The 12,674-nt window shown below is 37.4% G+C and overlaps 1 long non-coding RNA gene across 1 annotated transcript; it reads right to left on the bottom strand.

Annotated features, from left to right (window-relative positions):
* Positions 1-782: 782 nt before the first annotated feature.
* On the bottom strand, positions 783-12,289 carry LOC144324643 (uncharacterized). The gene is made up of 3 exons (XR_013390077.1): positions 12,177-12,289; positions 12,005-12,088; positions 783-1,156 (listed from the first exon to the last, which is right to left on the bottom strand). It is a non-coding gene; the product is annotated as an uncharacterized LOC144324643 (long non-coding RNA).
* Between the last annotated feature and the right edge of the window lie 385 nt (positions 12,290-12,674).

Here is a 12,674-nt window from a genome sequence, read left to right as displayed (position 1 = left end):
GCTTTGGGTGAAGGATACCTATTGTTGAGTAGGAGTGGAATAATGGGCATACTCAGGATACAGAAAAATCATGCATCCTGAAACAGCAAGGAATCCCATTCAAGGCAGTCAGCTAAGGCAGTCAGGTGCTTAGTGATGTCCTAGGACAGGCAGGTAAGATGCCTATCATGGGCCAAAATGAGAGAAAACTTTCTGGGAGCAAATCACTGGGTTCTTATCTCCCAGTGAGTCCCAGTTCTCTTTCTGTGTCAGGGTCACCTCCCATATTCCAGATATATTCCTTGCCTCCCCAACCTGAATATTTGTCTGCTACTTGTCCTATTCCCTTAGCAATCCTGTTCTTTGATAATTCTAATTACATAAATTAATTTACTAAGTGACATTAGCAGTTGATAACAGCTTAATGTCTCTTTCCTTCTAGAGGGTATTTGTAATATACACACACAAACACACACACATATGCCATTTATACATGAAGGATTACAATGCCTTCAACACAGGGCAGAGCAGGCAGGCAGGAAGTAAAATCCTTCAGGAAGAAGAGTTTGCTTTTCTCATTGAAGGCTTGCATGGTATTGATTGGTACTGAGGGGTGCTTGTCTCGTCCCAGTGATTGAGCAGTGACTGGAAAGAAATGGGGGTGATAAAGGAGGGAAAGGATGCCACTGGGAAATGCAGTAGACATGGCTTTAACTTTTCTGGCCAAGTAGAGTTTCTGCAGGTTTATTGATTTTCTTTTTGAAATACAATTTGAAAGGCTTCTCTCAAGTTCGTGAGTGAGAACATTTTTAAGCAAGGCTGTGGCAAAGACATGTTTATGGTTGACACTGTGTCATTTCCCAGTTTATGGTACCTGTTTGGGGAATATGTTTATATCCTTCTTAGTGCTGGCATTTACCAAGCAAAGACGCCACTTGGAAAGGGTGATTTATTTTTTTTTGCACCATTATGTTTTGAAAGACTTTCAAGTTACAAGAAGTCTTTGGAATTAAAGCCCATGATTTTAAGATTAATAACAGTAATTACAGGGCTCTGTTATAGCAGAAAAAGCTGTAGTTTGCCTGTGAGATTGAATATGAAAGGTTCCTGGTCCAAGGGAATAATAAAAGTTTGTTCTTTCCACAAGGACAGCCAGTAACAGGAAGATACTGTTCCCCTGGAAAAAAAGAAAAAAAAACACATAGCAGTGGTGAGGGTTAATTTTTTTCTTTCGTATCTATGGTGATTCTCTGTAACCTGCCCCTGAAGACCAATTCAGGTCATAATCACTTTTATTTTATCTTTTTTTCTATGATGCCAACACTCACTTGGGAAATTAGGATTGTTTTGACCCTCTCTCCCCAGCCACATACTTCAAAGTTTGCTTGATTTAAACTTTTCCCTCCAGTAGCTGCAGGTGACAGACCTGCACTGGTTAGGCAGGAGCTGCAGGGACATACGTTTCTCTCAATAAGTGGTCAAAATTGTACAGAGACTAGAGAGTCTGTCCATACTTTGTAGGAACAAGAGCTGTCCCCCCAAAACCCCTTAGAGCATTTATAATGATGGAAAATGGCAAAGTTAAAAGCAACTCTGAGGTTTTCTCCTATGAACAACTTTTTAGGGGACCCTTTTGGAAGTGGAGAGGGGACAAGTTAAGATAAAACGAGTGAGACTGGAAAAAAAACTACCTGGAAGTGACCTAGAATGGAGGCAAAAACATAGGGAAAGATAGGGAAAGAGGTAAAGAATGACCTGGAAAATTAAAGTGGGAGAAAGAAGTGGTGAGAATAGAGAAGACTAAATTGGCAGGAAGGAGGGGGAAAGACTAGCAGTGATGATTGACAGGAAGTAGAATAACAAAGAGAGAATACAAAAAACAAGATAGAAAAAAAGGGCCCTGTAAAGCATTCTTGTGTCTATTCCATCTTCCTCTTTACTCAAAAGTGAGACTTGAAATATCAGCTCAAATGTAGAATCTCAAGGTTGAGTCATCCATGCTCTCTTTTTAAAAATTGAAATATAATTACATAGAGTGTTATATTAGTTTCAAGTGTACAACATAATGATTCAACATTCTATACATTACTTAGTGCTCATCAAGATAAGGGTATTCTTGATCCCTTTTATTTATTTTACCTCTCTCACACTCACTTCCCCTCCAGCAACCACCAGTTTGTTCTCTGTATTTAAGAGTCTGGTTTTCATTTGTCTCATTTTTTGTTTTGTTTCTTAAATTCCATATAAGTGAAATCATATGATATTTGTCTTTCTCTGATTGACTTATTTCATTTAGCATTATACACTGTAGGTGCATCACAGATTAAAGACCTCTATATGAGACTTGAAACCATAAAACTTCTAGAAGAAAATGGAGGCGGTAATTTCTTTGACATCAGCTGTAGAAACATTTTTCTAGATATGTCTTCTCAGGCAAGGGAAACGAAAGCAAAATTCAACTGTTGAAAGGACGCCAAAATGCAAAGCTTTTGCATAGCAAAGGAAAACATCAAGAAAACAAAAAGATAACCAACTGAATGAGAGAAGATATTTGAAAATGATGTATCCAATAAAAGGTTAATATACAAATATAAAGAACTTATACAACTCGATACCAAAAAGACCATACACTTACTAAGCAAAGATACAGTTAGAAATATGGAAACAGGAAGGCTGTGTTTGAGAGCATTCCTCAGGATACCCAAGAAAAATTATAATGTCAAGTTTTAAGTAGGACAGGGCATGAGGAGGCCCAGGTTTGGAAGGTCATGAAGAAGATTCAGTTCCTGGGGAGTACATTACTTTGTTACCTCCTCAGTAGACTCTAAAGTATTCCCTGGGTGCTTCTGAGTAAACACCATCTGGTGAATTTCCGCATCTCTCTACTCCTGCCCTCATCCTGTCTCCAACTACCAATTCTGTCTTCAATGTCATTCCCTCCCACTTCTGTCTTCATCATCTGTGGCAGATGGAATTATGGTTCCCAAATCCTCACTCCCTCCTTGTTTCCAAACTTGCCATGTGATTTTTCAGTTACTCCCACCAGAGGCAAAGTGTGTATTTTTTGACTCTCTGACTTTGGGTTTGGCTGTGTAACTTGGACCAGTGAGATTTTGGCAGATATGATGCAAAAACAATGGCATGAGCAGGAAATAAATGCTTTAAATAAAAAGTTCTCACACTTTGGGCCTAATATGCAGCCATCCTAAGAACTCTAGGGCTGGGCACTGGACAATTAGGGACAGCTCCATTATCCAGAGTTCATCAGATTATTCAAATTAGACAATGCACAGGAAGCCCGAGGAACTTAGCTAATCACATTCATTTGGCCATACAAATTGTACTCCAACTTGCCATTACCCCATCCCTGGGTGCAAACCCCTGTGGCCCTGCCTGATGGTCTTTTTTCATTTGAGTTGTGAGAAGTGAAGGGTTCTTTTTTTTTTAAGATTTTATTTATTTATTCATGAGAGACACACAGAGAGAGGCAGAGACATAGGCAGAGGGAGAAGCAGGCTCCCTGTGAGGAGCCCAATGCAGGACTTGATCCCAGGACCCCAGGACCAAAATCTGAGCCTAAGGCAGATGCTCAACCAATGAGCCACCCAGGCATCCCTGTAAGAGTTCTGATTTTTATCTATCCAAGTGTTAGTGTGTTGGGTCCAATACTATCAAAATAAGCTTTAAATTTTATAAAATGGTTGTTGCTGTCAAGGTATACCTGATATGGTAACTAACATTTAAACAGGTGAAGAGAAATAAACAAGAAATAAATATTTTGTTTCTTAGCCATTAGCTTGCCTATTGAGCAAAACTTTCACTTCAAACAATCTCATATTTTATGGGTTAGCCTATCAACTGGTCACTTTTGGGCCAAGTGCTATCCTCTAAACTATTCTGTTGTAGACAGAGGTAGAAAACATGGGTGTTTGTGTTGAAGGAATAGCCTAGGACCAGGATAATTGGCTTGTATAATGAAACCACTCTATCTTTTATTCTCCTCAAACCTCAAACAGCTTTCTTGTTATAGGTGGTATGAATTCTGAGGTGTTGATATAAATTATAGTAAATCAACTATGATGAAGTATAGAACATTTTATTAATATCGGGAGAGGTATTGACAAGAAAACTTAATTTTCTTCAATCAAAAGCATAAAGCAATCATTTCCTTTCCATTCCTGTAACTCCTATCCATTCTGGAGAGAGCAGGTCTATAAAGTTGGAAAATTATTCTGTATTACTTCAATTGTTCTGTTATTAGCTCTAGCACTTTTGACCACTATTTTGGGATTCAATTTCCAAATATGAGAACTGGTATTATAAATGGACATAAAAAGTTTTTGTAAAAGCAAATGATACATAATTGATATCTGTAATGTTGGGCTAATAGGCTACTCATAAGATTTCAAATAAATACGTCAAGAGTTTCACCAACTAATTTCTAACAAGAAATCTGTACTTAACTGAAAAGCCCATCTTGTAACAGATGCCATGAAGCTGCCTAAAGTGCTTACCATTTATCCAGGAATGTCTGACACTAATATAGTGGGCAAATTTCTTTATCCACATGATTTCACATGATTCTGCATGACTTGGAATCTAGTCTCTGGGGAAAGTATGAGATAAAAAATACATTTAGGAAGAGGTTGGACTGAATAACTCTGTAGAAGCTTTGAATTCACTTAATCATTGTTTGAAGGCCCAGAATTCCATCATTTGCATATGTGAAGGCATCAATCTTACATTTTATTAGGTAGTCAGGTCTTCTGTATGTTCTGTACTCACAAAAAGAAGGAATAATTACATATTTCAAGGGAATGGTTTGGCAGAAAGGTGTATGAGATATGAACTCAGATATCCTATGGTTGGATTCTGGTCAGTTTTAATACCTTAAAGAATTCACTTAATTTCTGTGACTCTAATTGTCTCATCTTTAAATTAGGATAATAATCCCTATGTCATAGAATTATTGAGGCTACTGAGGGGTTACGATTCATGTAGAACATGTAGTGCATCTTTTGGCACATAGCAGGTACTCAAATATTATATCCAAAAGGGTGATAAATAAGAAAAAATTCAATGAGAATGAAAAGACAAGAAGAAAACAGCAAAGGAAGATAACATCGGAAAGAGAAAGATTAGTTTTCTTCCATAAACAATTTTATAACAAGAAACAAAGGAAGTATCATATCTAAGAACCCAACAAGGATGAAAAACTCTTCTGTAGCCTATTAATTCACCAATTCACTTGATTATTCAACTATTTTTGATACCAACCAAGTACTTGGCAGTGTGGAAGTGACTGTGGCAGTAGCAAAGATATATGAGATGCACACAGGGCCATTAAGAACATCCTATTCCAGTAAGAGAGATAAGATATTGTTATAAATAACTATTAGTCAACATATCCCAAAGAACCTGCCATAAGAAATCTAAACTTATGAAACCCAGAGTTCTATGGTCAAATTAGTTTAGAAAAAATACATGGCATATTTCTCATCTACCCTTGAAAATTCACAAATCGAAACTTATCTGAGTACTCTGAGGCTTCTGTGTAACTAGTATCCATATTATGCATAGGAAATGAATGTTTATTGCTTTATGTATCTTCCTCCCCGAATGTACCCCTAGAAACAACTAGTGAGAATATTGTTGTATGGATCAAATTTTGTAAAATATTTCTTTTTTCATAAAAGATTTATTTATTTATTTGAGAGAGAGAGTGTGTGTGTGAGTGAGTGGAGGAAGGGGCAGAGGAAGAGGGAGAGGGAGAGAATCTTCAAGCAGACTTGCTGCTGAGCACACAGCTGAGGCAGGCCTTGATCCCAGACCCTGAAATCATGACCTGAATCAAAATCAAGAGCTGGCTGCTCAACTGACTGAGCCACCCAGGCATCCCTAAAAGTAAAGTTATAATAAGCAACACAGGAAAGAGGTCAATAATGTGTAGTTTTCTATTGACAGGATGCAGATGGGGGAAAAGTGCTTCTCTGTGTGAGAAGGAACCAAAGGATTATGGAAAGCACCACATGAGAGTGAGATCTGAAGTGTGGCTAAGAACAGCAGAAGTAGAAATTGGCCTTAGGAGCACAGTCGGTTGAGCATGGTACTCTTGGTTTCAGCTCAGGTGCTGATCTCAGGATCATGGGAACAGCCCTATGTCAGGCTCCACACTCAGTGCAAAGTCCTCTTGGGATTCTCTCTCCCTCTCCCCACCCTTCCTGTTGCACTCTCTCTTTCTGTCTAAAAGAAATAGATAAATTTAAAAAAAAGTAGAAATTGGCTGGAGAAGTGTCTGAATTAAAAGGATATATGAGGTTTAGAAGGTCTGTGGGGCCCAAAATATCGATCTATTGTATATGAGAAAATAGTTGTATTTATTTTGTGTGTGTGGCTCTCCAGCAGTAGCAAGGAGACAGATTTTATAATAAAAAGGAAACTCTAAGAAACAGAACAGAGTGTAAACAGAGTAGGTAGTAGATTTCTTGACCCTAGAAGTGTTTCAGTGGAGACTAAACAATGAGATAAACACAGAAGTAATTGTGTGCCAAGTCATTGGTGGGATGAACAGACCCTAGAGGATAGTCAACTTGAAGTCAGTCTTTAAACCCATGAGTTAAAAGTCTATTGCTATCAGCTCTAAAGAGCTGTTGAAATTTTTGAACAGAAAGTCTCATGACCTGGACTGTGTTTGGGAAGATTAATTTTGCAATTCTGTGTAGGGTATACTAGAAAAAGCCAGTAAAGTAGCAAAGAGGCCCCTATAAAGAATCATGCACAAGCACCAGGATCATCCCCTTTTCCACCAACAGAGATGACTTCAAATTCCTCCTCCTGCCTTCCTATGGAAGAAGGGGCCTGATTTATAGAACTGGGAAGAAGGATGGACTTAAGTTCATTTGCCTGGTCTTGTGCGGAATTCAATCTGAAATTTACTATGTGGCTGAGTAATAAAGAGGTGGGTTTTAATTTATGCTTTGTAACAGATATAACTTTTACTCACAAAATATTGACATAGTGAAAATTGTTGATAAAATTCTGTCAAGACACTTGAAGGACATTCTTCATTTTGTATAATATTTTGTAATAAAACCACTTATGCAAATATAGTACATTTTGGGAAAGTGAAAATGTTAGTTGCATGAAGTATATCTCAATTTCTACGAGATTTCATTTCCCTTTAAAAAAATATTGATAATTATATATTCCTTCATAATAATAATTATTGAGTGCTTACTAAGTATTAGGCGTTATGCATGGTATTTTTTATTACATTCAAACATTAAGGTAATAGCAATACTAAAACTTTAAAGTTCGCATGAAGCTATGCTAATATTTGGATGGTATTGCAGTAAAGCATCCCTGACAATTGCAAAACAACTGCAGAATGAGACTCAGAACACCATATTATTAATAGGCATAAAAGGATACAGAACCAATTTTGGACTCTTTAATAACAATAGGATTAGGCTACTTCTCAGGCTCAGAGGGTGGGGTGGGAAGTGGTTTCTTTTCCCTTTTCTAGTGCTTTCCTAGCCTTGTATAGACATAACTAGCAAGAAGCAGTATTGCTTTACAAATCTATCCTGAAACAATATATGTTAACAGCCAGAGTTAACAGAGGTAAACAAATGTCTACCAACCAAAGAGTGCTAGGGCAGTAAACATAGGTTTCTTTATATAGTTATTAGTTTAAAAAATTTCCAGAAAAGCTCTCCCAGCTCCAGCTTCTCAAAGCACAGACCCTCTGAGCTGTTAGTTGGAGGAGGTGGGTTTTCCTATTTCCCTTCAAACCATATTAAATACAGGGGAAGTTATACATCTAACCTAATGGCTATTAACTTTCAAATATAGAGAATAAAAGTAATTATTTGTGATATTTCCTACTTGATAACCCCTATTCACCACTAACTATATGTCAGAAATTGCAGTTGGGTGTAGAACCTACAGAAATCAGGAAAATCATAGTTTCATGTCTCCAAGGAATAGTCAGACAAGGAAAACCATCATGTAATTAAGGTTTAGGGGAATCTGTGGCGTCATCGAGTCAAACATTTCATTTTACAGATCTAAATACCCAAGTGCAAAGAAGGCCACTTATTTATCAAAATCACAGGTGATGTTAGTGATGCAACTAAAAACCTAGTTAACCAGTGCCTGGGCCAATGTTCTTTGAACTCTAAATCTCAGGGTGCAAACTAATTTACTTCTTTTATCCTTAGCCTTTCTTTTTATTTCTTTGAGAGTCACTGGCCTTTCTACCTCACACTGATCTGATTCTCCTCTATCATCATGATTTCACTGCCAAGTCCCCGATCAGTTTCATGAGGCTTCTTTTCTCCTTCCCTCCTGAGCTCTTAGAGTTGCCTGAGAATCACTGTATCATCATCATCTCTAGCTGATTAGGTTCACTTGTGCCAAGCTGTCATTGTTCCTGAGCTGATTGCAGATAATGCTGCTTCACCTCTTTGTACAAGTGAGAAGAATGTACATTAAATAATAATTAGGTACTTCACATTTGTCTCTGTTAGCTATGTTGTCTTTGGCACGTCCCAGTCCTCTGTGGCTACAAACAAATAATTTCCACATCTATTACTGCTTTTTTGGATATTGGTCCAGCATTAAAAAAGAAATACCACTGTACACAGTTCCATTTCTGATAGAGCTCTCTGTCCTGGAATTAATGTAAATTTCTTTTTGTCCGTGGGCCTGTCTGCATGTATACTCTTTACCTTTCCCATGATCATGTGTTCTTTCTTTCAGTTTAGATGAGCCTCTGGTTCAATATTGTTCAATAGTCAAGAATCTAATAGAGGCAGGGCACCTGGGTGGCTCAGTTGGTTAAATATCTGACTCCTGTTTTTGGCTCAGGTCATGGTCTTTTGTATCATGAAATCAAGCCCAGGGTCAGGCTCCATTAGCAGTGGAAAATTTAATTGAAGATTTTGTCCCTCTGCCCCTCTTCCAACTCACTCAAATAAATAATATTTTAAACAAAGGAAAAAAAATAAACAAAGGAAAAAAGGAATATAATAGAGACTATGCCAAGATTTAAACTTCTTTCAGTATATTTTAAAATTATAGTTTTTTTCTTTAAACTCATTTTAAAAAAAAATTAAAAAAATAGACTCACTTTCATTAAGTCTCACTTTATCAGATTGCAAAAACAAGACGATTACTTAATTTCTTTCTTTTGGTCTTCATTCAACATAGGCCATTACCAGGAACTCTAATATTTTGAATGGACACAGATAAAAGACATATTCCCTGCATTGAGTCATGGTGGGAAAGCCAGGCAAGTAAGTCAATGATAATTCTACAATGTGATACATAGTGTGATGAAATTAAAGACAGAGTGTTATGTGAAAAGAGAGGGATAAACAGATCCTTCAAACCTTCTTGGGGTGGAGAATCAAAGCTTTCACAAAGTAGTAGAATCTTAAACTGATTGTTGAGTGTTGAAGGAAGAGAGCAATTGACAGAAAGGGAATGTTGTGACATTTTGCAGCTGAGGAAATTGAAGAGTAAATAAAATATTGTTATTCTCAAAAGCTTAGGATCAAGATTCTAAGAGATAGTTTGTATAGATAACACAACCCACTGGGAGAAAGTTGGATATATTCTGTGGAGTTTTTAAGCATCCAAATTCCACCTGGGATTTCAGCATACCAAATCTACCTCTTCTCTTTTAAGATCATTGTAAGGATAAAATTTTGCAATATTTTAAGCATTTTATTTCATAAAAAACTTAAAAGAGGTTAGGGAAGTTAATACAATATTTTGAACAGGCTTTTATTCTACAGGTAAGAGGAAATCACTGAATCAAATAATTTGTATTGAGGAAAGGTAAATTTATGGAAGCTATTTTTTCAGAGACATTATGACACAATTTTGTATCAGAAAGAATTTGGAGAAAGTAATAACAGTTTGTAGGCAAGTTGAACCAAGACCAACATTATTTCAACAAGATTAAAAGTCAAAGCCTAAATCAGAGAGGCAATTTAAATAACAGACCAGGGTGGCCAATTGAATAAAGATCATTCTGAATTATCAAAAATGAGTAAATTCAGAAAATTTTGGTGTTCTTCCTTAGTGCTCAGTACTTTTTTGTTTGTGAATTGAAACTTCTAGGTATGACATGAACATGAACACAAGTTTCAAAATATACACACCCAGTGGCTTCACCTACCAAATTGAAAAAACAAATTTCTAAATGGAGAAGAGGTGTCCTGAAATTGTGTTAAGAATTAGATTAAGGAAAGATGCTTTTCACACACAACATATTTTTGAAGCATTTCCTATATTAAATACAATGTTAATGGGACACTATTGAAAGAAGATTTCAAGAGCTGACATTGACATAAACATAGGATTACCAGGAATTTGTTAAAGGAAAGGGTCCCATTTGGCACACTCTTCAAAATCAGAGGATAAGAACTGAAGACACAGGCAGGGAAGTATAAGCGTAGATCCTACTACTTGAACATGTCTATGTGGCAACAGCTTAGCAACATTAGTGAGTAACAGTGCTGGAAGAACTGAGGTTTCCTGGGGTGAGTGAAAGAAGTAGAGACCAGTCAACGTACCTGAAAATAGTCACTGGACAGCTGGGCAGCACAATGGGAATCTCTTGGCATTGCCAAAATATGTGTCTGGCATACAGCAGAGCTCAAATCCAAAGTTGGATACAGATATTTGGCCTTTAGTGAAGTTTTAAACTCAAAGACAGAGAAGGAACTGTAGTAGAAAGTGTTATTCCTGGCATTACCAAGGACCTGGCTCACTCCTAACTTCCCTTAGGTTACTGGATCACTGAATTGCTTATTTAAATTTCTGTCAACCAGCCCACCTCTTTGAGGTGTGAGAAGAGCATTTTTATAGCAATCAAATGGAAAGGGAGGACATCCCAGGAGAATTTAGCCATCTTATTTGCTCAGGAAAGGTTTACACAATTAAAGATCATTTGGGGAAGTGAGACAGAGTGGGAGAGCAAGAGGAAAGTGAAAGGAGCGTATGGGAAGGAAAAGAATTTTTATTCAAAGAGCAGGATGTTGACTCTAATAAATGCAGGAAAATCTCTAAAAAATGAAGTACTCTCAGAACTATCTTGTACATGTATTCAATATGATTGAAATATTTGGAGTATATAAGAAATAAAGATGAGATAGCATAAAGTCAAGATTCTGCTTGCAATTTATTGTAATCCATCACAAAACAGTTTAAACTAAATAGAAAATTTATTGGCTAGCCTTACTTTTAAGGCAAGAGAAGACTAACTGCTGTCACAGATGGGTCTAGATGCTCAAATAATGCCTTAAGGATAGAGAGCTTCTCATCTCTCCTTCTCTAGGCTTTGTCTTACAATTTTCATTTTTATGCAGTCTCAAATGATGCTCCTCAGCAACCACAGTTTAAAGGCAATTTCCCTAATGAACCCAGTAAAAAACAAACCTTGACTGGTGTCCTATATTTTCATTCAGGTCACATACTCAGAATATACACAGAAAGAACAGTCAAGTCTCTGTCACACACAGCTTTTGGTAAGGGAACAGGAGGTACTCATCCACTACCCGGGAAATGAAAGTGAGGTCATGGTCATTATGCAGGAAAATCAAGACACTGTTATTAGAAGAAGGTAGAAAGCCTACTAGACAGAAGACAGTAAGTTTCCGCTACATTCCAGGCCTTGGTAACACAAAGATTACAAGTCCATGTTTCCTGAAGACACATTTAAAAACAACACCTTTGGGGTGCCTGGGTAGTTCAGTTGGATAAGCGTCTACCTTTGGCTCAGGTCTTGATCTCAGGGTCTTGGAATCAAGCCCCAAGTTGGGCTCCCTGCTAAGCAGGGAGTCGGCTTCTCCTTCTCTCCTTCTCCCTCTGCCTCTGCCCACCCCCCACCAATTGCTTTCTCTCCTGCTCTGCTCTCTCTCTCTCTCAAATAAATAAATAAATAAAATCTTAAAAGAAAATAACACATTTAACATGACATAATTACTTCACATACCACTAAAAGTCTACTCACCTTATTTTTTCAACGAGACTATATCAATTTCTGTGCTCCAAGTCCAAGACCTTTAAGTGGTACACATTGTTCATTTTCCTTTGTCTAGACCAGAAGGGAAATAAAAGCAATCATGATTAAAAAGGGGGAAAAAATAGAAAAAGGGTGAAGAGTTTAACAATCTATAACATACACCATATCCTTAGAGAGCTATAAACAAGGAGAGTCCCTGTTTTGGTGGAGAGGCAGAGTCCACTGTGAGAATCTTAGTAGGCCTTCAGTGAGGATATCTAATGTCTATTATTCTCCACAGTCACATCTGAGATGGGCCAATGGGGAGACTTACCCTTAAACAGAATGAAATATTTCTATCACAACACTTTTTGTTGGTGTCAGTTTGGCACCTTGGGGAATGAGAAATCAATAACCTCTTTGAGCCAAGTTTGGACTTCTCTCAAAATGCAATTATCTTGAATGCCAGAGATTTTGTAGTGATGATTAAGACTGCCATCTGGCTTCTATTATCATGGAAATCTCTCATTCCCATTGTCATCAATGAGTCCATTTCTGTAACTGCATCTCCTGACATCAGCCCTGGCTTACAGAGGACCATCACTGCTGAGCCTCTCATTGATGCTGGTGTCCTAGCAGTGTAATCTTGCCACTTTAGCAAATGGAGTCTCTTTTGTTC

Source organism: Canis aureus, chromosome 12 (assembly GCF_053574225.1).
Source record: "Canis aureus isolate CA01 chromosome 12, VMU_Caureus_v.1.0, whole genome shotgun sequence".
Classification (NCBI taxonomy): domain Eukaryota; kingdom Metazoa; phylum Chordata; class Mammalia; order Carnivora; family Canidae; genus Canis; species Canis aureus.
Note: the sequence above shows the minus strand (reverse complement) of the source record. Positions and strands in the feature narration are given on the sequence as shown.